Here is a 25,435-nt window from a genome sequence, read left to right on the forward strand (position 1 = left end):
CCAGCTGCCATGTGAGTTTCCTGTTTGGGGGAGATTTTACGTTCTTGTGTCTGTAACAAGGGCCTCAGTTGCGCCTGTGTCCCCTCCGGGGTTTAGATGTGTCCTGTCACATCCCAGCACCGGGCAGGCCCTGCCAGCATCTCCCAGATTAGGGTCATGGGGGCTGAGGAACCCGGGGGAAGTCAGTCCAGGCACCCCTGCAGTTCAGCAGCTTCAAGATGCTCATTTAGGTTTCAGCATCTTGGAAATCAGGGTCTTATGGTCAGGGATGTGTCGCTCTTTAGCAGTATTTTCACTCCTCAAGGCCTGAGAATTGGCTGCATTATTTTGGCGGGGTGGGGGGCAGGGGTGGTCTTAATTTGTTGGAGTAGGCAACTCGATCCACAGGCAGGGTCTTAGGCCTGGGGCGTTGAGCTCTTGCCACGGCCCAGCCTGTCCTGAGTTTGGAGGGGCTTCAAGTAGAAAACAGCCCCCCCTTCTGCATGTCTCCTGGAGGGCAGGGGTGCTGAGCGCCCAGGCCGAGGCCGTTGGCTGGCATCTGGGAAGGATGGTGGGGCTGGCAGACAGGACATGCAGGAGAACTACCCCTACTGGGGCAAGACGAGACGGAGTGGATGAGCATAGTGGCTCAGTTGGGGCGCAGAGCACTCCTTGGATGAGCCCATCCAGTCGCCAGGGCCCAGCTGGAGGACGCCGCACTGCATGCGAGCGTGGGGGGTTCAAGGGGCTGAGATACGCCCCCAGCACAGGCTGTGGCTGGCTGTGGATGTTGAGCCTTTCCTGAGGTGGTTGCATTAAAATGAGGCTGTTTGGGTGGTCCTAGTCCACTCAGGACCCAAGGGACACCTGCAGGGGGAGGGCCACGTGAGGACACGTGGGAAGGAGGCCGTCTGCAGGGCAAGGAGAGAGGCCTCCGGGAAGCCAGCTCTGCTGACATGGTCATCTTCGAGCTCAGCTCCAGGACCAAAAGGACAGAGCTCTGTCTCGGCCCCAAGGCTGCAGTGTGCGGCTCTGGACGCCCGAGCAGACAGGACAGTTGTGTATGTGGAAGTTTGGAAGGTTTCTGACTAGAAATGGTGACCACAAGCTGCAGGGTCACAGTGACTACTAAAGACTTTGAAGGTTGTTGGCTGAGCTAGTCTTTGTAATTTTTCTCGGGTAAGTTGTCATATATGTTTAATACAAACCCATGCAAATAGAATATAAACATTAAGGAAGGTCTTCCCTGTTGGTGCAGTGGATAAGGATCCACCTGTCAGTGCGGGGGACACGGGTTCGATCCCTGGTCTTGGAAAACCCCACATGTCTTGGAGCAGCTAAGCGCGTGCACCACAGCTACTCAGCCAGCACCCTAGAGCCTGGGAACGGGAGCTCCCACTCCCTGCAAGCAGAGAGCGCCTGCGTGAGCGACAAAGACCTGGTGTAGTCTTAGGTCCAGTCCAGTCGCTCAGTCGTGTCCGACTCTGCAACCCCATGAATCGCAGCACGCCAGGCCTCCCTGTCCATCACCAACTCCCGGAGTTCACTCAGACTCAACGTCCATCGAGTCAGTGATGCCATCCAGCCATCTCATCCTCTGTCGCCCTTCTCCTGCCCCCAATCCTTCCCAGCATCAGAGTCTTTTCCAATGAGTCAACTCTTCGAAGGAGGTGGCCAAAGTACTGGAGTCGTAAGTTAATTTAAAAACAGATTAAGGAAGAATCACCTCACACCTGTCAGAATGGCAGCCATCAGACAACAGTTAGGATGCAGAAACAAGGGACCCCTCATACACTGTTGGCGGGAATGTCAATTGGTGCAGCTGCCATACGCAGCAGTATGGAAAACACTATGGCAGTTTGTCAGCTAAAGTTAGAACTACCCTGTTACCCAGCGATTCCACTCCTGGGTGTTTATCAAAAAAAAAAATTTGGAAAATATAACGTGCATTGCCATGTTCATCAGTTCAGTCACTCTGTTGTGTCCGATGCTGTGCCCCGTGGACTGCAGCACTCCAGGCCTCCCTGTCCATCACCAACTCCCAGAGCTTGCTCAAACTCACGTCCACTGAATCAGTGATGCCATCCAACCATCTCCTCCTCTGTCGCCCCCTTCTCCTCCTGCCCAGCATCAGGGTCCTTTCCAGTGGGTCAGTTCGTCACATCAGGTGGTCAAAGTATTGGAGCTTCAGCATCAGTCCTTCCAATGAATATTCAGGACTGATTTAGGATGGACTGGTTTGATCTCCTTGCAGTCCAAGGGACTCAAGAGTCTTTGCCAATACCACAGTTCAAAAGCATCAATTCTTTGGTGCTCAGCTTTCTTTATGGTCCAACTCTCACATTCTTACCTGACTACATAGCTTTGACTAGACAGACCTTTGTTGGCAAAGTAATGTCTCTGCTTTTTAATATGCTGTCTAGGTTGCTCATAGCTTTTCTTCCAAGGAGCAAGTGTCTTAATTTCATGGCTGCAGTCACCATCTGCAGTGATTTTGGAGCCCCCAAAATAAAGTTTGTCACTGTTTCTATTGTTTCCTCATCTATTTGCCATGAAGAGATGGGACTGGATGCCGTGATCTTAGTTTTCTGAATGTTGAGTTTTAAGACAACTTTTTCACTCTCCTCTTTCATCAAGAGTCTCTATAGTTCTTTTTGGTTTCTGTCATTAACGGTGGTGTCATCTGCATATCTGAGGTTATTGGTATTTCTCCCGGCAATCTTGATTACAGCTTGTGCTTCATCCAGCCTGGCATTTTGCATCATGTACTCTACATATAAGTTAAACAGGATGACAATATACAGCTTTGACGTACTCCTTTCCCAATTTGAAACCAGTCCATTGTTCAATGTCCGGTTCTAACTGTTGCTTCCTGACTGGCATACAGATTTTTCAGGAGGCACAGGTAAGGTGCTCCGGTGTTCCCATATCTTGAAGAATTTCCCACATTTTGCTGTGATTCACACATTCAATGGCTTTAGCGCAATGAAGCAGAAGTAAACGTTCTGGAATTCTCTTTTTCAATGATCCGATGGATGTTGGCAATTTGATCTCTGGTTCCTCTGCCTTTTCTAAAACCAGCTTGAACATCTGGAATTTCACAGTGTACGTATTGCTGAAGCCTGGCTTGGGGAATTTTGAGCATTATTTTGCCAGCATGTGAGGTGAGTGCAATTGTGTGATAGTTTGAACATTCTTTGGCATTGCCTTTCTTTGACATTGGAATGAAAACTGACATTTTCTAGTCCTGTGGCCACTGCTGAGTTTTCCAAATTAGCTGACATGTTGAGTGCATCACTTTCACAGCATCATCTTTTAGGATCTGAAATAGCTCAGCTGGAATTCCATCACCTCCACTAACTTTGTTCATAGTGATGCTTCCTAAGGCCCACTTGACTTCACATTCCAGGATGTCTGGCTCTAGGTGAGTGATCACACCATCGTGATTATCTGGGTTGTGAGGATTTTTTTGTACAGTTCTGTGTATTCTTGCCACTGCTTCTTAATATCTTCTGCTTCTGTTAGGTCCATACCATTTCTGTCCTTTATTGAGCCCATCTTTGCATGAAATGTTCCCTTGGCATCTCTAATTTTCTTGAAGAGATCTCTAGTCTTTCCCATTCTGTTGTTTTCCTCTATTACTTTGTATTGATCCCTGAGGAGGGCTTTCTTATCTCTCCTTGCTATTCTTTGGAACTCTGCATTCCAACGGGTATATCTTTCCTTCTCTCCTTTGCTTTCCGCTTCTCTCCTTTTCACGGCTATTTGTAAGGCCTCCTCAGACAGCCATTTTAACTTTTAGCATTACTGCTTCTTGAGGACGGTTTTGATCACCACCTCCTGTACAGTGTCATGAACCTCCATCCATAGATCTAAAGGGACTCCTATCAGATCTAAACCCTTGAATCTATTTGTCACTAAATCAAATCGTAAGGGATTTGATTTAGGTCACACCTTAATGGTCTAGTGGTTTTCCCTACTTTTTTCAATTTAAGTCTGAATTGGCAATAAGGAGTTCATGATCTGAACCCCAGTCAGCTCCTGGTCTTGTTTTTGCTGACTGTATAGAGCTTCCCCATCTTTGGCTGCAAAGAATATAATCAACCTGATTTGATATTGACCATCTGGTGATGTCCATGTGTAGAGTCTTCTCTTGTGTTTTTGGAAGAGGGTGTTTGCTATGACCAGTGCGTTCTCTTGGCAGAACTCTATTAGCCTTTGCCCTGCTTCATTCTGTACTCCAAGGCCAAATTTGCCTGTTACTCCAGGTATCTCCTAAGTTTCTACTTTTGCATTCCAGTCCCCTATGATGAAAAGGACCTCTTTTTTTGGTGTTAATTCTAGAAGGTCTTGTAAGTCTTCATAGAACTGTTCGATTTCAGCTTCTTCAGTATTACTGGTCAGGGCACAGACTTGGATTACTGTGATATTGAATGGTTTGCCTTGGAAATGAACAGATCATTCTGTCGTTTTTGAGATTGCACCCAAGTACTGCATTTCGGACTCTTGTCGACTGAGGCCTACTCCATTTTTTCTAAGGCAATTTTGCCCACAGTAGTAGATTAACGGTCATCTGAATTCACTAATTCCTAAAATGTTGATATTCATTCAGATCTGCCTGTGTTCATAGCATTATTTACAATTGCTGAAATGTGAACAACCTTAGTTGTTCACAGAAGAATGGACATGGAAGACATGATGTGTATGCATGTGTACAGTGGTGTATGGTGTATGTGTGTGTGTGTGTATACACCCATACAGTGGCATGTGGTGTGTGTGTGTGTGTGTGTGTATGTATGTATGCAAAAATAGATACAGTGGAATAATACTCAGCCATAGAAGAATGAAATTTTACCACCTGCAACAACATGGGTGGGTTTGGAGGATATTATGCTTAAATTAACTCAGAGAAAGACAAATACTGTTTGTATCACTTACAAGTCATAAACCACATGTACAGCACAGGAAATAGAGTCACTAGTTTATAGCAACACTTGATGGGTATAACCTGTAAGAACTGTGAATCACTGTGTTGTACACCTGTAACTTCCATGATGTCATACACCAGCTCTGTAACTTACGTGAAGCGCACACCAGCTCTGCAGCAGTATTTTTTAAAAATGGAGAAACACGGAGGAAGAGCAGTGCCTGTAGAGCTGGGATTCCGGGCTTTGTGCACCGCCTTTTTAGCTTGCTGCCTGTCAGAGAGCAACTAGTGCTGGGCCTGGGCTTTGAGAGTTGAGCTGGGAGGGACCCCAGACCCAGTGGTGAGGCAATCCAAGGGCCGAAGCCTGGAGGAAGCCAGGGCCAGCTGAAGGGGCGTCCCCTGACCACAGCAGGAGCGGCCTCGGGGTCAACACTCTGCCCTCTCCCGCCTGCCTTCTCCCTGGGGGCTCTGGTGTCTGTGAGACGCAGACAAGTCCCTGTGGGCACAGCCTTCCAGCCTGGACCCTCCCCAAGCCCCAGGCCCGACTCCTCTCAGCACTTGCCCTCAGACATGGGAAGGCTGGCAGATGTGTGGCCAGCCAGACTGGGGGCTGTGCTCCCAGCCGCCCCACCATCTTCCCATCTCCAGGCACCAAAACCCCCTCCCCGGCACTCGGGCCTAGACCCTGAGAGAGCCTGGAGCCCCGTGCCCGGTCTGTTGCTGCAGATCCTGCAGCCTCCTCCCTCCTGGCCCACAGCCCCTCGCTCTCTGCTACCCAGAGCCCTGTGGTCGCCTCCAGCCTGGGTTCTGCTTCCCTGGGACGTGCGGCCCGCCCCCGCCCCGCACCCCCTGGGCCCCAGGCCCCTCCCTCGGCCGTGCCCGCTGTCCTCCAGCCTGGCATCATGCTTTCCTCCAGGTGACCCAGCCTCCTCCCACGCCTGCCCGAAGGTCACTTCACCACCAGCCTTCCTAGCCGCTCCTCTCAAGTGCAGTTCTGCTTCCCCGTTGTCTACACCGACTCTGTGTCCCTCCCTGTCCCCGTCTCACACACGTGTGTGCATGCACACATGCACACGCGCACAGGGCTGGCACCCTTCCTCCTCTTGGCCTGTGCCACGTTCCCACCGAGCGCCCCCTCCGTCTGACCCACGGCTGTTGCTTTTCTGTGTGTCCCCGCATGACACACCGGCTCTGTGAAGGCGGGGGTGTTTTCCTGTTTGCTCACTACTGCACCCCAGGGCGAGCACAGTGCCTGACCCAGAACAGGTTCCGTAAATATTTGTTGAGTGGATTGAGAAACACCTGAAAGCCAGGGGTGGTTCTCAGCCCAAAGGAGATGCCGGATTGGACAGAGCAGGCAGACTGAGGATGGAGGGGAAGGGGGGGTGCTGGGCGGACCTGAGAGGAGACTGCCCCTCCCATTCCCTCGGGGGTGACCTGGGACGGCTGGGGAGGCGGTCAGGTGTTTTAAGTCCCAGGGGTGCTGAGTCACCGCACACCTGACCCGTGGGGATCTGCCACTTTGGCAGAAGTTTACATTTCATCCGAGTGAGATTTGCTTTCTGAAAAAACTTCCCTGTAGTTCAGATTTCAAGGTCTATTATTTCTACAGTCTTGTGTGTTTTATTCCTAAGAAGATTTGGTCCTAATGCTTCACTCCCTCGGCCTCAAGTTTCTACTTGCTGCTCCCCAACACGGGTGGTGTTAAAATGGAAAATAGACCAGTACTACTCCTGTGGTCCAGTGGTTAGAACTGACAGCTTACGGTGAACGAGGGCAGATTCATGACCTCCAAAGAAGATGTAGCTTCGGGACCAGGCACCAGGCTGGATCACTCAAGCTTTTGTGTAGTAGAGTTATATTAAAGTATAAAAATGGACAGAAAGCTTCTGACATAGACATCAGAAGGGGGACAGAGTGCCCCCCACCCCACTAGTCTTATCAAGGCCTTATATACTTTTACCAGACCCACTCCCACAACATATATCCTAAATTAACAAGATGAAAAGTAACAATAGAAAGGTCTTACCCATTCCTACATGTCAGTCAGAAGGTTCTTGTTAAAAAGGAGAAACATGTTGTTATATAATCCTTACTACAGAGCTGCTCTGTACTAATCAGCTTCTCTGACTGATTATATTCTTTGCAGCCAAAGACGGAGAAGCCCTACAGAGTCAGCAAAAACAACTGACTGTGGAGCTGACTGTGGCTCAGACCATGAACTCCTTATTGCCAAATTCAGACTTAAATTGAAGAAAGTAGGGAAAACCACTAGACCATTCAGGTATGACCTAAATCAGATCCCTTACGATTACACAGTGGAAGTGAGAAATAGATTCAAGGAACAAGATCTGATAGACAGAGTGCCTGAAGAACTGTGGCAGAGGTTCCTGACATTGTACGGGAGACAGGAATCAAGACCATCCCCAAGAAAAAGAAATGCAAAAAGACAAAATGGTTGTCAGAGGAGTCCTTACAAATAGCTGAGAAAAGAACAGAAGCAAAAGGCAAAGGAGAGAAAGAAAGATATACCCGTTGGAATGTAGAGTTCCAAAGAATAGCAAGGAGAGATAAGAAAGCCTTCCTCAGTGATCAATGCAAAGAAACAGAGGAAAACAACAGAATGGGAAAGACTAGAGATCTCAAGAAAACTACAGATACCAAGGAAACATTTCATGTAAAGATGGGCACAATAAAGGACAGAAATGGTATGGACCTAACAGAAGCAGAAGATATTAAGAAGGGGTGGCAAGAATACACAGAAGAACTATACAAAAAAGATCTTCACGACCCAGATAATCACAATGATGTGATCACTCACGTAGAGCCAGACCTTCTGGAAGGCAAAGTCAAGTAGGCCTTAGGAAGCATTCACTGATGCTGAAGCTGAAACTCCAATACTTTGGCCACCTGATATGAAGCACTGACTAATTTGAAAAGACCCGGATGCTGGGAAAGAACAAAGGCGGGAGAAGGGGGATGACAGAGGATGAGATGGTTGGATGGCATCGCCGACTCAATGGACATGAGTTTGAGCAAATTCTGGGAGTTGGTGATGGACAGGGAAGCCTGGTGTGCGCCATTCCATGGTTTGCAAAGAGTCAGATGGACTGAGTGACTGAACTGAATCCTTAGTACAGAACTTAAGGGAAAACATACCCTTGAGCAAGATGGGTCATTCTGTTGTATAATTATTAGCAGGAGAACTGTACAAAAAAGAGCTTCACGACCCAGATAATCACGATGATCACTCACCTAGAGCCAGACATCCTGGAATATGAAGTCAAGTGGGCCTTAGAAAGCATCACTACGAACAAAGCTAGTGGAGGTGATGGCATTCCAGTTGAGCTATTTCAAATCCTGAAAGATGATGCTGTGAAAGTGCTGCATTCAACATGCCAGCAAATTTGGAAAACTCAGCAGTGGCCACAGGACTGGAAAAGGTCAGTTTTCATTCCAATCCCAAAGAAAGGCAATGCCAAAGAATGCTCAAACTACCGCACAATTGCACTCACCTCACATGCTAGTAAAGTAATGCTCAAAATTCCCCAAGCCAGGCTTCAGCAATATGTGAACCGTGAACTTCCAGATGTTCAAGCTGGTTTTAGAAAAGGCAGAGGAACCAGAGATCAAACTGCCAACATCTGCCCGATCATTGAAAAAGCAAGAGAGTTCCAGAAAAACATCTATTTCTGCTTTATTGACTATGCCAAAGCCTTTGACTGTGTGGATCACAATAAACTGTGGAAAATTCTGAAAGAGATGGGAATACCAGACCATCTGACCTGCCTCTTGAGAAACCTGTATGCAGGTCAGGAAGCAACAGTTAGCACTGGACATGGAACAACAGACTGGTTCCAAATAGGAAAAGGAGTACGTCAAGGCTGTATATTGTCACCCTGCTTATTTAACTTATATGCAGAGTACATCATGAGAAACGCTGGGCAGGAAGAAGCACAAGCTGGAGTCAAGATTGCCGGGAGAAATATCAATAACCTCAGATATGCAGATGACACCACTCTTATGGCAGAAAGTGAAGAGGAACTAAAAAGCCTCTTGATGAAAGTGAAAGTGGAGAGTGAAAAAGTTGGCTTAAAGCTCAACATTCAGAAAACGAAGATCATGGCATCTGGTCCCATCACTTCATGGCAAATAGATGGGGAAACAGTGGAAACAGTGTCAGACTTTATTTTTTGGGGCTCCAAAATCACTGCAGATGGTGATCGTAGCCATGAAATTAAAAGACGGTTACTCCATGGAAGGAAAGTTATGACCAACCTAGATAGCATATTTAAAAGCAGAGACATTACTTTGCCAACAAAGGTCCATCTAGTCAAGGCTATGGTTTTTCCTGTGGTCATGTATGGATGTGAGAGTTGGACTGTGAAGAAAGCTGAGTGCCGAAGAATTGATGCTTTTGAACTGTGGTGCTGGAGAAGACTCTTGAGAGTCCCTTGGACTGCAAGGAGGTCGAACCAGTCCATCCTAAAAAAATTAGTCCTGGATGTTCTTTGGAAGGACTGATGCTAAAGCTGAAACTCCAATACTTTGGCCACCTCATGCGAAGAGTTGACTCATTGGAAAAGACTCTGATGCTGGGAGGGATTGGGGGCAGGAGGAAAAGGGGACAACAGAGGATGAGATGGCTGGATGGCATCACCGACTCAATGGACATGAGTTGGAATGAACTCCGGGAGTTGGTGACGGACAGGGAGGCCTGGCGTGCTGCGATCCATGGGGTGGCAAAGAGTCCGACAGGACTGAGCGACTGAACTGAACTGAATCATTAGCTCTGGGCTTAAAGAAAGTTAGTCTTAAAGATGGTTGTCATAACAACTCAAAGTTTAAGAACAAATGTCTCATGTGACTAAGACAAAGCAATATAGAAATAAACATTTGTCCCTTTCTCCTCCTCCAGAACCCTAGACCCCTTTCTATTCTTTATGGACCCTGGACTTCTTATCAGCCTACCTAAGAATTAATTCTCTCAGAACTCTGTGCTTCCCTTGCAGGGAGCCCAGATTTAAGCCCTGGTTGGAAAGCTAGGGTCCTGCATGCTGTGTGGTGCAGTCAAAATAAAAACAAACAAAAAAAAAGAGACTTGCCTTGAAACGCCCCTGAGCAGACAAAAGCACTCAGGTCCTACAAACAAAGCAAAAGACCCAGACTGACTTGGGTCATTTCTTTTCTTTTTTAAAGTCTATTGAATTCATTACAATACTGCTTGTGTTTTTTGTTTTGGTTTTTCCACTGCAAGGCATGTGGATCTTAACTCCCTCAACAAGGGATCAAACCCACACCTCCTGCATCGGAAGGCAAAATCTTAACCACTGGACCGCCAGGGAAGTCCTGACCTGGGTCCTGTCTTGCTTTCTTGCCTGTCATCAGTAGCTCAACTCTTTGTGACCCCACATACTGTGGTCTGGCAGGCTCCTCTGTCCGTGGGATTCTCCAGGCAAGAATACTGGAGTGGGTAGCTATTTCTTCCTCCTGGGGATCTTCCCCACCCAGGGGCTGAACTTGCTTCTCCTGCATCTCCTGCATTTGCACGCAGATCCTTTACCACTAAGCCACCTGGGAAGTGCCATTTCTTGCTTGCTGCTGCTGCTGCTAAGTCACTTCAGTCGTGTCCGACTCTGTGCGACCCCAGAGATGGCAGCCCACCAGGCTCCCCTGTTCCTGGGATTCTCCAGTCAAGAACACTGGAGTGGGTTGCCATTTCCTTCTCTAGCCATTTCTTGCTTAGGCCTCTGCAATCATGGGCAAAACGGAAATGGTTTCCCCAACTTGTTATGAGGTAACTACTGACCAATTCCCTGTTTTTTAAGAAAATTTTGGTGTGTGTCAGCAATCACTGTGAAGAGTCAGCCGTCACGATCTCCTGGCTACATCCACACATGCCAGGCTCCTTCCATGTTAGGGTGGAGTCCTCCAGTTTGCAGACTCTCTGTCTGGTTGAGTGCAGATCTCAACTTGCTGATCACCACTCTGGCACTCCATTGGCTTTACTTCTGTTATGTCTGAACTTTGGACAGTGTTTACAAAGAATGTGCATTTGGAATTAGCCGATGCCTCTCCCTGATAGCTCAGCTGGTAAAGAATTCGCCTACAATGCAGGTGACCCCGGTTTGATCCCTGGGTTGGGAAGATCACTTGAAGAAGGGATAGGGTACCCATTCCAGTATTCTGGCCTGGAGAATTCCATGAACTGTATAGTCCATGGGGTTGCAAAGAGTCAGACACACACAACTGGGCAACTTTCACTTTCTTTCTTTAAGGCACGAATAAGTTTTGTCTCCAGGAGACAATTTCTCCCTGACAAACTCCACTACTTCTCAGAAGGGAGATGCTGTCAGCAGAGTTTCCTCCAAGTGTTTGACCTTGGAACCCCTTTCTCGAATCCCTTTCCTCACCCTGTGTGACTTGGAGCACACTCAGGGAAAGGCTTTATTGGAGCGAGCATTTTGGGGACAGTCGGCTGGTAAGGCTGAAGACGGCAGAGGTGACGCACTGGAATACGCATCGGTTTTATCTTCATGCCGGAACACAGAGGTTGGGATAATTCACTGACATGCTGTAAATACGCCCGCACCCCCAGGACAGGGCGCCTGCCGTCTTTGACCCTATTTCGGAGATGTATTAAGAGCGAGAAACACTTTCCTTTTAATTAGTTTGAATAAAATTTTGCTGACTGGGGCCTCTAGGCATCTGGTTCCAAACATGACTTCTTTGTGAAGAAATCCAGGCTCATGCACAGACGGCTTGCTTCTCAGCTAAAAATTCCATTACTTTTTATAAAAATTAGCATCAGAAATGTTCAGATTTACACCTCACAGAACAGTTTCATAAAGCTTCAATTCTCAGTCACCTGGCTCCGTTCTATTCACGTTCTCGTCCTGTTACGGGCTGTGTTAGTGAGCTTTCCACGTCTTTTTACTTGCGGGGTGTGAAACCAGTGGGCCCCACTGGATTCCCTCTGTGGCTCCTTCTCTTGGCTTCACCTTTATTGACAGATGGACCCCTGTGTCTCACAGCAAACTCCTGTTTCTAGCGCTTTCCGTTAAAATGCTCCTGAAGCTGTGCTTTTTGCACAGGTGTTCCTCTGCGGCTTCTGCCCTCCTTATTTGTGGCATCCACTCTCCCTGAGCGTTTTCTGTGTATTTCAGAAGACCCTGCAACTCCTTCCATTAGAAAGACATTCCCGGAAGTTGGGCCCTGACGGGAGAGGAGTCTAGACACAGGCCCGCGGGGGACAGGGTGTGCTCCGGGTTGCTGGGGCCGGGAGGGCGCGGCACCCCATGAAGACACAGGAGTGGGGAGCCGAGAGCCGCTGTGTCGTCTGTCTCATTCTTTTAGTGGAAGCTCTCCACAGGAGGAGAGATTGGCCGTCCGGTGTGTGCCGTCAGCCTCTCCTCCCCTCCAGGGCTGCCGTCCCCCTGCCCGCCCTGATGGGCTGTGACGGCGCTGCCGGGCCGAGGCTTCCCCGTTGGCCACGACCGGCCCGGGGCTCCCGCGGAGACACGCTGTGGAGATGTGGACGCACCGGCCACCTGGAAGCTTCCGTGAGGCCGGATGTCCGCACAGCATGCCGGGAGCGCTTTCCGCCAAATCGGCGCTCCTGCGGCTGTTTCCTGTCAGGTCCGGAAAGCTCGCGGGGCGGGTGAGAAGCGAGTCAGTGCCCTGGGCGAGCTGAGCTGAGCTGTGAGGGACAAGATTCCAGAGCCGCGCGGCGGGAGGAGAGCTCCGGGCCTTCTCAGGCACGTGAGACAGGACCCCCATTGGGTTCTGTCTGCTCCAGTTGCTGGCTGTGTCTCTGTCACCTGCACCGTAACCAGGAGAGCTCAGAGCTGGGTCTTTTTGTTTAAGATCAAAGTAGATGGTTTACAACGCTGTTCATCTCGGGTGTACAGCATAGTGAGTCAGGACTTTTGCAGATTATGCCTCATTGTCAGTCGTTACCAGACGGTGAGGATCAGTCCCCACGCTGAGTGCTGGTCTACGGAGCGGCTGTGTCTGTTCCCGAGAGCTGCGTTCTTCAAGGGCAGGGACACCCGGGAGGACAGTTTGGTGAGGAGGCCAGGCCAGCACCTGCTGCCCCTGCCACCCCACAGGGCTGAGCGCTGCCCTGGGGGTCACACTGTTGGTGCCCTGGGGGTTGGTCATCCTGTTGGTGCCCTGGGGGTCACTCACACTGTTGGTCCCCTGGGAGGGGGGGGGTCACCCTGTTGGTGCCCTGGGGGGGGGGTCACCCTGTTGGTGCCCTAGGGACAATCACCCTGTTGGTGCCCTGGGGGTCACGCTGTTGGTGCCTTGAGGGAGTCACCCTGTTGGTGCCCTGAGGGGGTCACCCTGTTGGTGCCCTGAGGCGGTCACCCTGTTGGTGCCCTGGGCGGGGGGGTCACGCTGTTGGTGCTGCAGTGTGGGTTGGGCTGCAGCTCCCAACTACCATCAGTGATCATGTTCTTCATAAGACAAAGCAAAACAGCTCAGTTTCTCTTAAGAAGGGCCCAAAGAAGCAATCACATTTTCAATTTTATTAATCTTGACCCCTGAGGACCAATGTTTTTAATACCCTCTGGGACAAAGCAGGAAGTAACAGAAAGCCTCTCACACACTGTTCAACAAAGTGCCTGGGTCGTTTTGAGGCAGAAGCTCTTGTATGACTGAGCTACAAACCCATCTCGCCACCAGGTAACCGTGGTTATTCCAACCAGGGTGTTTGGCAGACATTCCCCAAAATAGGGTGACCCTGTCTCTTCAGATCCAGGGACTAAGACTCCAAGCTTCCACTGCAGAGGGTGCAGGTTCAGTCCCTCATCAGGAACTAAGATCCCACATGTCTTGAGGTGTGGCCAAAAAAATCAGGAAGTAAACAACTGACAACATTTATGGCCAATTCAAGCTTTCAAAAGAAAACTCAAACACTGTGAAACTGTTTCTGCCCCATGAAGTTTACAGCTTGCCTACTCCTGGATTTTTCTGGTAAGCCTAGTGGTATTGTAGACCAGCCTGTGTCAATATTTGAAAGAGATATATAACTTTGTGGAACAGTATTCTCAAAAGGACTGGTGCATGCTGTTACACAATCATGTACAAATCAACTATTCAAAGTTCAGTGTACGTGGATATAACAGAATTTGAAATCATTGCTCTAGTTGTCAGATTCCACATTGCAACTAACTTTTAGGAAACCACCAACTGTCAAATTTTGGTGTAGTATCAATAGCTACAAATTTGGTGTAGTATGAATATCTACAACTGTCCAGAAGCTATTAAAATACTCCTCCCTTTTCCAACTATATACCTGTGTGAGGCTGGATATTCTTCATACAATTCAACCAAAATAACATATATCAAGAGACTCTGCAGAAGCAGATGAGCGTCTCTCTTCCTGCTATTAAGCCAGACAAGAATTGTAGAAATGTAAAAAAAAATGCTACTCTTTTCATTTTTTTTTTGTAAAATCTGACTTCTTCACTAAAATGTTATTTGTTAAGATGTAATGGTGATCACTGTTATGTTTAGATGAATTAATACATAAAACCTGTTTTTTTTCTCCTTTCAGATGAATTTTAGTAGATAGAATCCACATAAGCAAAGCCCCTGGGGGTTCTGCGCATTCGTGGGTGAAGGAGGGGATAACAGCTACAAGAGAAGGTCATAAGCGGAGCCATTTTAGCTCCTGGGTGGAGGATCTGGAAGACCGAGACTGCTGATCTCTGTTTCATTAGCTCATCCCCATTGGCCTGCTCTGGGCATTCAGGAGTGGGTACCAGTATGAGCTTTCCAGATGGCACAGTGGTAAAGAATCTGCCTGCCAGTGCAGGAGATGCAAGAAACTGGGTTCAATCCCTGGGTTGGAAAGATCCCCTGGAAAAGAAAATGGCAACCTGCTCCAGTTTCTTGCCTCGGAAATCCCATGGGCAGAGGAGCTGTAGTCTGGAGGGCTACAGTCCATGGGGTTGCAGAGTAGCAGGTTTGTGGTCTGGGAGGAAGGAAGTCTAAGGCCCATAGTGCTGATTTTCTACTCTAGTTGCCAGGGTCTTGAGCAGAACAGTCTTGACTCAATCTCAAGAAATGGCTCGGATTTGGTCCTAGAGGAATCCCTGGAAAAGATTAAGCAAACGAGGTCCAGATGTGAATAGGAGGATAATGAGTATGAATGGTCCGGGAAGGGGCAAAACCCAAGGCATCGGTCCCAGTCCATCAACCATGACTGCCAGGAGTTGCTTAATCTCAGGCAGACTCGAGAGGCTCAATCTTTAAGGTTTTTTCAGCTTCCTGAACAACACCAGACTGGTTGGCATAGAAGCAGTAGGATTCATCTAGAAAAAGGCACAGACCTCCCTTCTCTACAGTTAGTAGATCCAATCCCCTTCTATGTTGTAACTACGGCCGCCAAGGAATCGCGTTGATTTTGGAGAGCTGTTGGACCCTGGGCTATCTCCTGAGGCTGTCTGGTAGGTCTTTAGATAGTACCTGGTAGTTGTGGACGGAGGTGGTTAGGCCGGCAGTTCCTGTTCCAATTCCAGCCACTATTCCTAGTCCCATTAAGAGGCGAATGAAATGAAGGGCTTGTTTCATTCACTTGTGAATGAGAGGAATAGGTAGGGGTTGATCACTGGGGGCTATAAAAATGTTTGGACTGGAGTATACCAGGGTGCAGGTTCCGATCCAATTAGTAGGTAAACAGAGGTATGTAGATGCCCCACACAGGAGGAACAGGCCAGGTGTCACAATGCAACAGCTGAAGTCGATGGTGAAGAGGAGTTGGGGTGGGGGGTGGGGATTTGATCATTCGTTCAAGAACAGGGACCCCGCTAAGGTGGCCCCAATGATGGGAGAAGTGGAGGAGTATGTTGAGGGAACCGTCCTGTAAAGGTTAACGAATGTCCTGTAGGACCAGAAACATTATATATATAGCCTTTCCAGTGGCAAAGAGTAAAGTGGACATATGGTTACACATGGGTTTAGAGATTATGCCCATGGGTTGGTCATATGAACCGTTTCAGAAGTTTCTGCTGCTGCTGCTGCTGCTAAGTTGCGTCACTCATGTCCGACTCTGTGCGACCCCATAGACGGCAGCCCACCAGGCTCCCCCATCAAAAGGAGCTGGTTATGAGTTGGTGATGAACAGGGAGGCCTGGCGTGCTGCGATTCATGGGGTCGCAAAGAGTTGGACACGACTGAACGACTGATCTGATCTGATAACAGTGTTACTCTCTGGGTGACAGGGCCTCCTATTGGAGGTTTTCCATTGTAGGAGGGTGGGTCAGTGAGGAAAGATTCTAAGAGTTTGTCTGAATTCTGGATTTGATCACTAGTGTGAAGATATCACTTTTCACTTTCATGCATTGGAGAAAGAAATGGCAACCCACCCCAGTATTCTTGCCTGGAGAATCCCTGGGACAGAGGAGCCTGTTGGGCTGCTGTCTGTGGGGTCGCACAGAGTCAGACACGACTGATGTGACTTAGCAGCAGCAGCAGCAGCAGTGAAGATATTTAAGATATGAGATGAATAAAGGCTCCCCACGGTATGAGTGGTGTAGGGATATGTTACCACTGGTCCAGTCAAGGATGGATGTGGGGGGGGGGGGCTGAATCTCCCAGAGGAGTTATGGATAGACATATCCAGCAGTCTTTAGCCAACTGTGGGTTAGAGGCATTGGGGAGAGTATGGGTTAAATTAAGGGTCCGGAATAGATAGTTGAAGTTAGGGTTTTGAAAGAGTTCTTGGTCAGAGGAGAGAAAGAAGATAGGAAGAAGATGTTAACCAATATTTGGGGAAGTAAATATAAGGTAGACTGTTGTGGAGAAGAATTGGATTTCAAAAGGGTAAAAGTTATAAAAGGTCCCCTGCAGCCACAGGGTAGAGATGTAATCTTCATCGTGTTCGAACGTGGATCCTTGAGGACTCGAGACCCAGATATCTGTCAGGAGTTGTTCCAGAAGTAATTGCAGCCGTGAAACCAACAGGCTCATCTGTCGTCAGCTGGGGCCGGTGGAAGCCATGAGAACTTTGGAGTTGTAGGGCCTGTGGAAGAAACTCGGTTAGTTTTTGTCTGGTAAGCATTCTCATCATTGGGCTGCATAACCTTTTTTAGTCAAGTAATGTGCACCCAAGGGGTGATTTCTTTTAATTTTGCAGTGGTAGGGGTCAGCAGAATTACCGTGTAGGGTCCTTGCCATTTGGGGATTAGATCTGAGTGGGACTGAACTGTCATATAGATTTTGTCTCCTATTTGGAGGAATGGGTACAGGAGATTGGGATGCGGTTGAGGGAGTAGGTTATCCATATGTTGCCAAAGGGCATCTTGTATCTGGGCAAGTAAGGGAAAAGGCAGGTGGGATGGCAGTTGGGACCATCATGGGAGTGGGGGAGTCCTAAAAGTACTGTGGCCCATACATGGCCTCGAACGGACTGATATTTAGAGGTTTTTTTGGTAAGGCCTGGCAAAATTATTGCAGGTGGTGACTGCAGCCATGAAATTAAAAGATGCTTACTCCTTGGAAGAAAAGTTATGACCAACCTAGATAGCATATTAAAAAGCAGAGACATTACTTTGCCAACAAAGTTCTGTCTAGTCAAGGCTATGGTTTTTCCAGTAGTCATGTATGGTTGTGAGAGTTGGACTATAAAGAAAGCTGAGCATCGAAGAATTGATGCTTTTGAATGTGGTGTTGGAGAAGACTCTTGAGAGTCCTTTGGACTGCCAGGAGATCAAACCAGTCCATCCTAAAGGAGATCAGTCCTGGGTGTTCATTGGAAGGACTGATGCTGAAGTTGAAACTCCAATACTTTGGCCACCTGATGCAATGAGCTGACTCATTTGAAAAGACCCTGATGCTGGGAAAGATTGAGGGTGGGAGGAGAAGGGGATGGCCCAGAGGATGAGATGGCTGGATGGCATCACTGACTCAATGGACGTGAGCTCCGGGAGTTGGTGATGGACAGGGAGGCCTGGTGTGCTGCGGTACAAGGAGTCGCAAAGAGTTGGACACGACTGAGCAACTGAATTGAACTGGACCTTTAAGAGGGCTAAAGGGAGGAGTTTAATCCAATCTTGATGAAGTTTGATTGTTAATTTAGTCAGTTTCTTTTAGGACTCGATTGGCTCTCTCAACCTTACTGGAGGACCGGGAGTGATAAGGAATGTGAAACCTCCAAGGAATTCGAAGGGCTCGTGCAATATTTTGGGTGATTTGGGATGTGAACTTGGGCCCATTGTCAGACTGGAGGGAGGAAGGCATCCCAAACCTGGGGAGGACTTCAGTAAGGATAAGGTGAGCCACAGTAGGGGCTTATTTGTTAGTAGTCGGGAAAGCTTCGATCCATCCAGAAAATATATCTATGAAGACTAGGAGAAATTTAACCCTTTTTACGAGTGGCATGTGGGTGAAATCTACCTGCCATTCTTGTGTGGGAAGATGTCTGAGAATTTGGTGGGTGGAGAAGGGGGTGGGTGACGAATGTTAGAATGGGGGTTTGTCCACTGACAAGTGGTACAGGTTTGGCTCAGATTACTTAAATAAGCCACATTGTCTTTAGTTAACTCAATAGTTCTGAAGGAAAGTCTTAAGTACTTTTGCGGAGGGGTGGAAAAGAGAATGTAAATATGAAAGTAATGTGTGGCTGTTTGGCTTGTCAACCTGGGCTATAGTAAAGACAGGACTAACAGAGGCAGCCTGCTGCTTTGCTTCATGATCTGCTATGTTGTTATAAAAGGAGATAGGGCCGTGTCGCTGATGTCCCTGGCAACGTATTACAGCAGCTTGTTTTGGGAGCTGAGCCGCATGGAGGAGTTCAGAAATAAAAGAAGCATTGAGAATAGGCGTGCCGTTCTGAGTCAGGAATCCCCTTTCCCTCCAGATTATAATGTTAGAATGTAATATGTTGTAGACATATTTGGAGTCAGTGTAAATGTTTATCTTTTGATCTTTGGCTAGGGTCAAAGCTTGTGTAAGACCTATCAGTTCAGCCTTCTGTGAGGATGTGTGAGCTGGGAGTGTGGCTGACTTCACGAGGCGGGGGTAGGGGGGATAACTTTGTCAGGCTGTCCCTGGACTATAGCGTATTCAGCCCCAAGTGGGGCTTGCTTCTGGGTACTGCCATCTGTGAACCAGGATGGGACTGTGGGGTCAGTAAGGGGCTGATCGGTTATATGTTCTAAGGTCTAAACACAGTCATAGGATAGGTGTTCTGCTTCTGGATCTGGTGTAGGGAGTAAGCTAGCAGGATTAAGAGGTTTACAAGGCGTAAAAGAAAGGGATAGGTCGAGGAGGTGTGTGTGGAGGATCTGTAGTCGAGTAGTGGGCAGAGAAAGGAAAGCCCGATGAGAGAGTAAATCTTTGAAGGAATGAGGAGAGCATACATTTAGAGGGGCGTTTCAGATTAGGTTTTGGGCTTCAGGTGTTAAGAGGGTGGTTGCAACCAAGGCCTGGAGACAAGGTGGCCATCTGAGCGTGACGGGATCGAGTTGTTTGGATAAGTAAGCTAGAGGGCCCTATATGTCCTCGCGTTTCTGGCACAGAATCCCTAAGGCATGTCCTTGTCGAGAATGTACAAAAAGGAAAAAAGGCCTGGTGTAATCAGGTAAGTAAAGAGAAGGCGCCCGTAGTAAAAGTTTGCTAAGTGTCTGTATGGGGGTGTGGAGAGAGGTGGGGGCCATTAAGGGTTCATCTAAGTTTCCTCGAGTAGCTTGGTAGAGGGGTTTTGCATGGAGGGCAAAATTTGGGACCCATATTCAGAAGAAGTTTAATAGACCTAATAGAGAAAGACGTTTCCTCTTGGTTTGGGGCCTGGGGGTCTGTGTCAAGGTTCGAAGTCTCTGAGTTGGGATTATTTTGGATGTGGGAGTGAGAAGCGATCCTGTGTAACTGTCAGTGGCGGAAGCAATTGTGCTTTGGAGAGGGAGGCTCGTAGGCCCGTTGCCTGGGGCATTCAATGCATTGCGGTGTGGAATAGGCAGTTACGGCGAGAGGAACTACATAAATCGTCTACATGTTGGAGTGAGGTAGTAGAGCCTAGGTCTAAAGTCTGTAGGTCTCTTTGGAGGGCTTGACCGAAAAAATGAGGGCTACCTCTAAACCCTTGTGGTAAAGCAGTCCAAGTTAACTGTTGAGATTGATATGTGTCTGGGTCCGTCCAGGTGAAGGCAAATAGGGGCTGTGAGGAGTGCTGTGGGGTACAGTCAGGAAAGCATCTCTGAGGCCCAGTACCCTGAAGTAGGGTGTGTCAGGGGAATATGTGAGAGAAGGGCGCAGGGATTAGTGACCACGGGGTGTACAGTATCATGGCCTCATTGATCTTGAGAAGATCTTGGACTACACGCCAGGAGTGGGGCCCCTTTTTGACTGCCAGTATAGGGGTATTATGAAGAGAACAGATGGGCTGCAAAAGGCCGGCTTTGAGCAGTCCGGAGATTATTGGTTTAGGTCCTTGTCAGGATACTGTGGGCAGGGTATACGGAGTTTGGGTTATGACCGGAGAGGGATTTTTAGAAAAACCTGGACGGGGGAATGGTGTCAGGCTACTGACGGGGCTTCGGTGTCCCAGACCCGAGGATCTCTCGGGGAAGGTCAGGGGGCAGATTTTGGGAGGGCTGGCCAGGGGTTAGGGTGCCAATTGGATGCAAAGAATTGATATGGGATCTAAGAATGGGATGTTTATAGAAGTTTGTAGCTTAACCAGAAGATCACATCCCCCCAGTGCCACTGGGCATTGAGGAACTATAAAAGGATGTGTCAGTGTGGTTTTGCCAAAGGAATGTAGGAGAGGAGGTGTTATTTTGGGATAAAAAGGGATGCCTGAGACCCCTTCGATGGCCACTTCTGAAGGTTGGAGAGGGCGCTTAAAGGAGGTTAAAAGTGAAAAGGCTGCTCCAGTGTCTATTAGAATGAGACTTTGTGTCTGGCCACCGTGCCAATTACCCAAAGCTCCAAGTCTGTCTGTACGGGATGGGCTTGTGGTCTGGAGCTTGGGCTCCGTCACTGGAATAATTCAGGCACAATTGGGTCACCTCTCACCTCATCCGAGGAGCCATGGTCTGGGGTTCCAGGGCCCCCCAAGTCTGGTTCCCAGCCCATTGTTGTTGGGCCTGGGGTGGACCCCGAGATTTGATGGGTAGTGTCTGAGGACAATCCATTTTCCAGTGTCCCCATGTTTGCAGGTGGGGCAGGGTTTGGTGGGTGGCCAGGAGTTTGGGCAGAATTTGGCCCAGTGTCCCACTTGGTTACATCTAAAGCAGGGGCCTGGAAGGTTAGGTCCCATACGGGTGGGTCGAGGTTGGCGGGCCAGTTCAGTTCAGTTCAGTCGCTCAGTCATGTCCAACTCTTCGCAACCCCATGAATCGCAGCACACCAGGCCTCCCTGTCCATCACCAACTCCCAGAGTTCACTCAGACTCACGTCCATCGAGTCAGTGATGCCATCCAGCCATCTCATCCTCTGTCGTCCCCTTCTCCTCCTGCCCCCAATCCCTCCCAGCATCAGAGTCTTTTCCAATGAGTCAACTCTTCGAATGAGGTGGCCAAAGTACTGGAGTTTCAGCTTCAACATCATTCCTTCCAAAGAAATCCCAGGGCTGATCTCCTTCAGAATGGACTGGTTGGATCTCCTTGCAGTCCAAGGGACTCTCAAGAGTCTTCTCCAACACCACAGTTCAAAAGCATCAATTCTTCGACGCTCAGCCTTCTTCACAGTCCAACTCTCACATCCATACATGACCACAGGAAAAACCATAGCCTTGACTAGACGGACCTTTGTTGGCAAAGTAATGTCTCTGCTTTGAATATGTCATCTAGGTTGGTCATAACTTTTCTTCCAAGGAGTAAGCGTCTTTTAATTTCATGGCTGCAGTCACCATCTGCAGTGATTTTAGAGCCCCCCAAAATAAAGTCTGACACTGTTTCCACTGTTTCCCCATCTATTTCCCATGAAGTGATGGGACCGGATGCCATGATCTTCGTTTTCTGAATGTTGAGCTTTAAGCCAACTTTTTCACTCTCCACTTTCACTTTCATCAAGAGGCTTTTTAGTTCCTCTTCACTTTCTGCCATAAGGGTGGTGTCATCTGCATATCTGAGGTTATTGATATTTCTCCCGGCAATCTTGACTCCAGCCTGTGCTTCTTCCAGCCCAGCATTTCTCATGATGTACTCTGCATGTAAGTTAAATAAGCAGGGTGACAATATACAGCCTTGACATACTCCTTTTCCTATTTGGAACCAGTCTATTGTTCCATGTCCAGTTCTAACTGTTGCTTCCTGACCTGCATATAGGTTTCTCAAGAGGCAGGTCAGATGGTCTGGTATTCCCATCTCATTCAGAATTTGCCGCAGTTTATTGTGATCCACACAAAGGCTTTGGCATAGTCAATAAAGCAGAAATAGATGTTTTTCTGGAACTCTCTTGCTTTTTCAATGATCCAGTGGATGTTTGTTAGATAGGTCACAAATAAACATTAATAGCATGTATTTAATACTGAATATTTCCCAGTTCACATGAACCTGGAATTTATTGTTTAATTTAGAATTATTTGATTTGTAAGCACTTACTTTTCTTTAAGCCAATTAAATAGAGCTCATTTACAAATTAACCTCAAAAATATTGCCCAGAGACAAAGACATACCAAGACATATATAGACATACACAACGCAAGATCTAGCTTCATTTTCTAAGCTTAGTCATGAATTAGATATTACAATATAAAATTTACTAGTTTATAAAAAACAGTTCGAATAAATAAAACTTTTAAAGGCTTTCCCCCATTTTTCCTCAGTCTCAGGAGTTAGAGATGGTCTAGATAAGTGTTCCTGAGAGCCCTAGTCTCAAGGCACAGGGAAAGGAAAGCAAGTTCTAACAGAATGGTGGCAGGTCTAAACCAAATGGTGGCCAGGCAAAGCAAAATGGCCATCAAAAATCAGAACACAACACAGAGTTAAAACACACACACACAGACCTGGCGCTCCTCATCATACAGTGCCTTAAATACGAGAATAGTCTCTCAGAAAATCTTCTGTTAAAAACAGAGAACTTCAGATCCAAGTACTAACAGAGTAAATGAAAATACCTCAGGTCTTCAAAGATTTCAAAGGGAGGAAAGGAAGCCAGCTTGAAAGAAGAAGGGGGAGGAGGAGGGAGAGGGGGCTAAAGGGGTGGCCTTACAGACATCTCCTGACACCTGCAGATACCCAGGTGTTATGGGACTTTACCCTGGGCCTCCAGAGAAGGGAGGACTGAACTCGGCCCTACCAGAAACCAAGCCAGAACAGAACCAGAATTCGAGTTCTCTGCAAAGAGGAGGTGATCAGTCTCTAATCCTCATCTCAGGCTGAGGCCCTTCCACCAGATTCCTGCGTCCAGGACCAGGGGACTAGAAAAAAGGGGGAGGATAGGAAGGGTTAAGGAGAGCAAAGAGAGCGGGAAGGGGAGAGAGGTCCATAAAGTCTCTTGTTTCTTTCCGGTCAGGGCAGTCTGGCCAGTTGTCTGCATCAGGAGGAGTCCAGGGACAAAAGGGTCCCAGATGTGGCCACTGGGTCTGGTCCATCGGCAGGCAAGCTGGCCACTGAGTACCCCGAGCGGTCAGGGTGTCAGTGGCAGCAAAGAAAATTCCCTGCCAGAATCACCATTTGTTGCAGGAAGGGTGACCCCTTCCAGGGCCCGAAACTGGGCTCTTGTCTACACTCAGAAATGAATTGTCCGAGGAGACACATGTGCTGACGAAGCAAGAGATTTTATTGGGAAATGGCGCCCGGGTGGAGAGAGGTAGGGTCAGGGAACCCAGGAGGACCACTCTGCGATGTGGCTCGCAGTCTTGGGTTTATGGTGATGGGATTAGTTTCCAGGTTGCCTTTAGCCAATCATTCTGACTCAGAGTCCTTCCTGATGGTGCACGCCTTGTTCAGCCAAGATGGATGCCAGCGAGGAGGATTCTGGGAGGTGGTCGGACATGTGGTGTCTCCTTTTGACCTTTTCTGAACTTTTCCAGTTGGTGGTGGCTTATTAGTTCCGTGTCCCTTACCATGACCTCCTGTTGTAAAACAACTCGTGCAAATGGTTACTACGGTGCCTGGCCAGGGTGGGCGGTTTCGGTCAGTGTGCTTCCCCAAACACTTGCAGAGAGAAGGAGGGCTTCTAAGTTCCCAGAAGGCTTGAATATAGGTGACCTCCAACCATTTACCATTCCATTTGAGTAAGTTAGTGAGATCTGATAAAATATTGAAATCGGAAGTCCTGAACTCAGGCCAGCGGTTTTGGTTATCCAGTTTGTATTGAGGCCAAATTTGAGTACAAAGTGACTCGAGTTTATGAACCTTGAGATTGGTCAAGAGTAGGTTTGAGGTTTTGTTTTACGCAGGCCAAGGGACAGTCCCATGGGATGGATTGGCTTGCTGCTGCTAAGTTGCTTCAGTTGTGTCCGACTCTGTGCGACCCCACAGATGGCAGCCCACCAGGGTCCCCCATCCCTGGGATTCTCTAGGCAAGAACACTGGAGTGGGTTGCCATTTCCTTCTCCAATGCATGAAAGTGAAAAGTGAAAGTGAAGTTGCTCAGTCATGTCTGACTCTTAGCGACCCCATGGACTACAGCCTACCAGGCTCCTCTGTCCATGGGATTTTCCAGGCAAGAGTACTGGAGTGGGGTGCCAGTGCCTTCTCCAGATTGGCTTGACCCCATAGCAAATGGCTAACGACTGTCTGGTCGAGAGAAAAGGTCGTCACCTAATCTTTTGACCGGGCAAATGGAGAGAGAGAGAGACTTTTAAGGAGGGAGGGGCGTCCCCCAAGTACCTCCCCAGAGGGCCTTTGGGCTGGAGGGTTCCCTGGGAACGCAGAAAGGACAATAGTCTCTGGCGCCCTAGAGTACTGTCCAAGCTTCCCTGGGCTACTGGGTCAGGTGAGAATTCGTGGTGGATGGAGGGAGGTCGAATGGCAAAAGGCCTCTGTCCTGGAGTTGGTTGGTCTCGCTAAAAAGAGCGCATAGAGAAAAGAGGAAGAGAGAGAGAGGCCAATATTCCTTGGGGTTCGTGGAAACCAATACAGACCTTACCCAGGGCTTGTACTGCTCATGAAGGCACAGGGCGTCCTCCCGAGGAGGTACTGAAAGCCTGGGCGGGAAAGTGAGCATGGCAGGTTTCTTCGCTCCAAAGAGCTGGCCATGGAGAAGGAGTCTGAGAAGGAACCTCAACCTCCTGGGTTTGGCACCAAAAACTGTAGGGTAAGGGAGTTAGAGAAGCTGAGGTTCAGAGAAAGAAGGAGACTGGCACTTTACAGGAACAGATCACCTTTAATGAGGTGAGAAGGGGCAGCAGTCAGATCAGTGGGCTGCTGCGCCAAGAAGAGAGTAGGTATATACAGAAAACATATATATGCGGAGATACATTGTTTTGAGGGGGTCTGTTTTTCCTCAAGATTATTTTTTATTAGTTAGCTTTCAACAACTGGGGCAAGGAATTCCTGAGACCTGCTGGAAACTGGGATCAGCTGGGAGCTGAACGTAATCAATCTTAATGTCCATTCCTTTCTTTAG

Source organism: Bos grunniens, chromosome 8 (genome assembly GCF_055505025.1).
Source record: "Bos grunniens cultivar Pamir isolate PY7600 chromosome 8, Bosgru_T2T1.0, whole genome shotgun sequence".
NCBI lineage: Eukaryota > Metazoa > Chordata > Mammalia > Artiodactyla > Bovidae > Bos > Bos grunniens.